At 49.3% G+C, this 5,926-nt stretch overlaps 1 long non-coding RNA gene across 1 annotated transcript; it reads left to right on the forward strand.

The window, feature by feature from the left end:
- Nucleotides 1-900: 900 nt before the first annotated feature.
- LOC110339293 lies at nucleotides 901-5,430 on the forward strand. Its single transcript, XR_002381408.2, has 3 exons — nucleotides 901-1,034; nucleotides 2,842-2,948; nucleotides 4,563-5,430. It is a non-coding gene; the product is annotated as an uncharacterized LOC110339293 (long non-coding RNA).
- Nucleotides 5,431-5,926: the final 496 nt, after the last annotated feature.

The raw sequence follows: 5,926 nt of genomic DNA on the forward strand, positions 1-5,926 counted from the left end.
CACACTGGGCCTGTATCAAATTAGAGCTGAAGAAATACTGTTGAATAAGAGATAGATGGCTTTATAAGGAAGACAGAGGTGAGCAGTTTCCATCTGGCTGTCCAGTCACCCATCCTTCAACCTGTCCATTAGCCAGAGCAAGCAGCCAGTTATTATCCATCCATCCATTAGTTTTTCTATTTATCCCCACACATCATTCAGCAGACAATTATCACTCATTTATCAATCCATTTGTCATTCATCTATCCATCATCCATTCATTATCCATCCATCTACCTATAACTTATCCATTACTTATCATTCATCTACTACCCAGCCTTCATTCATGCGCCACCCATCAATTATCCATTCTATCTGTCTGTCTGTCTGTCTGTCTGTCTGTCTATCTACCTACCTACCCATCTACCCATCTATCCATCCATCTATGTATGTATATATGTATCATCTATCTCCCCATCTATCCATCTATGTATGCATGTATGTATGTATGTATGTATGTATGTATCTATCTATCATCTATCTATCTATCTATCATCTATCTATCTGTCCATCATCCATCATCCCTTCATGCCCCCTCCCTTCATCTACCCATCCATCACTTACCTACCATCTAGTCAACAGTCACAGAGTACACATGATGTGACAGCCACTGTCACAAGCTGACTAAAACAAAATTAAGCACATCCTGTGGCCAAGAAATTCACAGCACTCCGGAGGAGGGTGCTCAGTGATACCGTGGAGTTCCCATGGGCAGTTTTGTTTGTTTAGGGCTGTGGGAATTTGAATGTAATTGGGCCCCATAAGCTCCCCATAAGGGTGTGGCACTATTAGGAGGCGTGGCCTTGTTGAAGGAAGTGCGTCACTGTGGGGCGGGCTTTGAGGTCTCTTGCTGAAGCTTCACTCCTTGTCACAGTCTGTTTCCTGTTGCCTTCTGATCAAGATGCATCCAGTACCATGTCTGCCTGAATGGCATCACGCTCCCAGCCGCCACGCTCCCTGCCACGATGATGATAATAGACTAAACCTCGGAAACTGTAAGCCGCCCCCTCAATGAGATGTTTTCCTTTATAAGAGTTGCCGTGGTAACGCTGCCTCATCACAGCAATAGAAACCCCAATGAAGACAAAGGTGTTCCAGTTTTTGTCTTGTTTTGTTTGAAGAGGATCTCACTATGTAGCCCTGACTGGCTTGGAACTTGTTACGTAGCCCAGGATGGCCTCAGACTCACAGCAATTTGCCTGCATCTGTCTCCCAAATGCTTGAACTAAAGGCATGTGACATCACAGCCAGTGGCTTTTCAGGGTTTAAGGTATCTCCCTGGCAATTGCCATTCACTAACCAAGTGAGGAAGGGGGCACTGTCCCATTTCTAGCCTCGCTTGGAAAGAACAGGCCACATGGGTCTGACTATGCTGGTCCTACTCTGGGTGTGTGAACAGTGACTGCCCAACGTTCATGGCGCTTCAGAACAGTGGTTCTCAGCCTGTGAGCTGCAACCCCCAGCATTTGGAAAAGTGAGAACCGCTGCTTTAGAGAACATATTCTAGTGGTGAGGTGGCAGAGGGGAGCCACATTCTGGGACAACAGGATCCCTCAAACCAGCCACCAGTCACAGTTGATGGGCCCAGGCTGGCCACAGGCATGTGGTTACAAAAATGAAAGCTTCCAAGTCCTGAGATCAGTCCTTAACAAAACGATGCTTTTCTGTTTTTGTAGTCTGCTGACAGTATGATAGCATACCCAGAATACTTTTCCAGGTGTAAGTCAGTCTCCAAAAGGTCTGCATGTCACTGTCACATGAGCTGCGGTTGCCATCCCATTCTTTATTCTCTGAATGGTAACAATTACTACCTGACTCTTCACCGCTGGGACCAAGTTTCTATTAACTCAACTTCTACTTCCAAGGGAACTAGGAGTTCTAGATTCCTTTGTTGATATTTCGGTACTGAAAAAAAAGTGTCTAACCATTCATGCCCTGGCACCGGAGAGACATCTGACCTTTCAGGTCCTTTATTTTTTCCCTGCATGTCCCTATAAATTATAATGTCATCTTTTAAGAAACTGTCTCCTGCCTGGTGGTGGTGGCACACGCCTTTAATCACAGCACTTGGGAGGCAGAGGCAGGTGAATTTCTGAGTTTGAGGTCAGCCTGGTCTACAGAGTTCATTCCAGGACAGCCAGGGTGATAGAAAGAAAACCTGTCTCAAAAAAAAAAAAAAAAAAAAAAGAAAGAAAGAAAGAAAGAAAAAGAAAGGAAACCATGTCTCAAGTTCTTGGAATATAGTTATCTTCTTTTTGGAATGGTTAAGAAAGCAAGAGGCATTAGCCTTAGTGAGTTCTTACTCAGGGTGACTGCGAAGGCCACCAGGGTTGACCGAGCAGAGAGATAGACTGCAAAGAGGCTTAATTTCCTTGTAGAAACTTTAGAAAAATCACTAGCTTTTGTTCCCAGCAAACTCAGCCACAATCATAAACTGAGGAAGCAAAACTAAGAATTACCATAGGAAAAAGCATGGGGAAAGTTCCAGAGGCCGGGAGCTCAGTACCATTGTCTCCGCAGGTCCCAGTTCTCCAAAGGGCTTTGCCGGAAAGCGCTCCATTCACAAAACATTGATGCACTGTTCCCAGAGGTTACATTGTGGCTCCCACCAGTGTCCTTCCAGAATATCCACCACTTGGGAGGGAGGGAGGGAAAGGCGAGTTTCATTCCTGTTCATGCCTGGTACCTGCCTAGGCTGCTGGCCACCAGGGCCCAGGCTTACAAAGCAGGGAAGCTGTGGTCTCCAGAGTGAAAGTCCATGTGTCCTATACCTGTCCCTCTGTTCATTCATTTATCCCACAGCCAGGGACAGAGGGCCTACGAGGTGCTGGCTTTGGAGGGACCGACCGTCTGCACCTTCCACCCCTCACGTCTTGGGTCACTGAGGGGGTCAGGAGAGAAAGGCAGAGGTAAGGGCTGGGGAGCACGCTGGCTCACCTCCTTGACATATCTGCTGGGACCAGCAGCTCTAGCTCCTACCTTCCGCCGCAGGACACCGTGAGGAGCTAGCACTGTGCTGTGTGTCCCGCAGAACCACCCGGGAATTAGCCTACTAAAGCTTTTCCGTGGACTCTCTGAGAAGGACGGCTGTCTTGGTTAGGGTTTCCATTGCTGAAACAAAACAAACATGACCAAAAGCAAGTTGGGTGTTTTGGGACAGGTTTATTCGTGTTACACTTCAACGTCGCTGTTGGAGGAAGGCAGCAAAAGAACTCACACAGGGCAGGATCCCAGAAGCAGGAGCTGAAGCCGAGGCCATGGACCAACAGCCCAGGCACCAGTCACCATGGGCGTGGCCCTCCCCCGATGACCACTAAATGAGACAATGCCTCACAGCTGGATCTCATGGAGGCATTTCCTCATCTGAGGCTCCTTCCTCTCATGACTCAAGCTGACACACAAAAATCAGCCAGTACAATGGGCAACTGTCTGTACTTACACATTGCCACAACAGAGCCTGCCTCTCGGTTGCTGTGGAGACCCGGAGCCAGCCCCTGTTTGGTGCCTGCTAGTCTCCCTGTGACAGCTGTTCCCTGGGCAGGCTAGGAGGCTGCAGACCCGCCACAAGGAAGCCAGGCTACCTTGGTTGCAAGGCTCCCTCATTTCGATACGCTCTTGTCACACACGTTCACAAGTGAGTTTGCTAGGCACAGGTGGAACAAGCTAAATTCCCCAGTTAGCCCGACTCCACCAATCCCAGAGTGTTTTCCATCCTTGTATAAAAATTCCCCAGTTAGCCCGACTCCACCAATCCCAGAGTGTTTTCCATCCTTGTATAAAAATTCCCCAGTTAGCCCGACTCCACCAATCCCAGAGTGTTTTCCATCCTTGTATCCTCAAGTGTGAGGCTAGTCAAGATCCCTGAACAAAAGTCCTCAAAGCCTTTTGCTTTATCTCTCTAGAACACTGCTTTCTTCTTCTTCTTCTTCTTCTTCTTCTTCTTCTTCTTCTTCTTCTTCTTCTTCTTCTTCTTCTTCTTCTTCTCCTTCTCCTTCTCCTCCTTCTCCTTCCCCTTCCCCTTCCCCTTCCCCTTCCCCTTCCTCTTCCTCTTCCTCTTCCTCTTCTTCTTTTGAGACAGGGTTTCTCTGTGGCTTTGGAGGCTGTCCTGGAACTAGCTCTTGTAGACCAGGCTGACGTCGAACTCACAGAGATCCACCTGCCTCTGCCTCGCTAGTGCTGGGATTAAAGGTGTGCGCCACCAACGCCCAGCCTAGAACATTGGTTTCTAGATTTCAGGATCACAGGCAGGGCCATGGTGTCTAGATGCTAAAGAGAGCTTTTAGTGTGCCCCATCCAATTTCCCACTAAACTTCACCATCTGACAGCTGCCTAAATGCTTCTAGGGTCAGTGAACACTACCCAGAGCTGTACAAACACTTTATATTGACCCCAAAGACACCTGCACGTCACTCGCTATCTTGCTGGGACTCTGCTTGCTTCTGGGCGTAGAGGGCCTGCCGGGTCTCACACAAGTGGAGCAGGGGCTGGAGGCTAAAACCTCATCGAACTTTTTTCTTTTCCAGGTTACATTTTCCGAGGACTCTGCCCAAGGTCAGCCAGGAGCTCAGTCTGGGGAGGGAGACGGGCTTCCACGCTGAGTCTGCCAGTGCCCGCTGGGCAGCTTTGTACTGGGAAGCTGCAAGCCAGGCCCCAGACTTCTCTAGTGACTTGAGAATTCGATAGCCGTTGGGCAGCCAACAGGCCTCTCTGGCAAGGCTGAGAGATGAGTCCTTCAGACTCTCCTGGGACTGAGGACACAGTGGGGGAGGGGTGTGAGCACTCCAGCCCCCAAAGCCTGCATCCCTCCCTCTTTTCTCCTTGATCTGGGCTTATGTCTGACTTCTCCCACCCTCAGCTCAGACACATCCTTGGCTGAGTCCTCACTCTGGCTGTCACCTGATGTTGGCGAGACCTGGGAAACCCTGATGGGGTGGAGGACGTATAGGTTTTCTTCAGATCTTTCACAAACTTACCACCCACGGCTGAGGCTACCCTTCCCAGACACTGTCATACTGAACATGACAACCTTCTCCCCCGATATCCTCTGGAGCCTGAACCAGTGATCAGGGCAACAGAGGCGTCTCACAGCGACCAGGAGACGCACAGGGAGCTAAAGACAGTTTCCACACAGGCTTTTCCTTCCTCAACGGCCTTTGGGGGCTTGCTGGAGAGGCTGCAGGGCACAGGATCTTCCTGTAGCAGTCAACAAGTGTGGCCAGGACACTGGCCTCTTCCCTCTCCTCTTCCACCCCCAGACCTGTCACCTGCCCCTCCCACAGTCCCCCACCCAGACTCAGGGGCGCAAAGCACAGCTCTTGCTCCAGAAGAAAAAAGACCATCTATTCTGAGCCAAACAGGAATGAAAAATATGAGTTCACTTCATCTATGGAATGGTTATGAGAAGTGTTTGTTTCTTTGTTTGGTTACAGGATAGGGTCTCATGTAGCCCAGGCTGGCCTTGAACTCCTCATTCCCCTGCCTCTTCCTATCAAATGCGGGGATTACACAATCCACCACAGCACATGTCCTACATGAACTTTTCATAGTCAGACAACAAGCTAAAAGGATAAATCAAGGCACTTAGCGAACACATAAGTGAGGACGGCAGGCAAGGCACTCTATGGGAAACCCTAGATTCCAGATGCTAGCGGAAGCCATTCTTAGATTTGGGGCTGTTGGGAGCTAAAGGTTTCACTCGGTAGTAGCAGCAAGTTATGATCAGAGAGAGGGTGGGTGATAATGCTAACTGAGGATATGGGAGACAGCCCAAGATAGTGCTGGCTTTGGGTCTGCAACGCTCCAACTCTCCTTAACCACAGGGCTGTAACCAGTCTGTCAATCCCACCAGGATCTTCCACACAGACATGGCCTGGATAGAATCTTCACG

This window comes from Mesocricetus auratus, unplaced genomic scaffold (genome assembly GCF_017639785.1).
Source record: "Mesocricetus auratus isolate SY011 unplaced genomic scaffold, BCM_Maur_2.0 Super-Scaffold_100055, whole genome shotgun sequence".
NCBI lineage: Eukaryota > Metazoa > Chordata > Mammalia > Rodentia > Cricetidae > Mesocricetus > Mesocricetus auratus.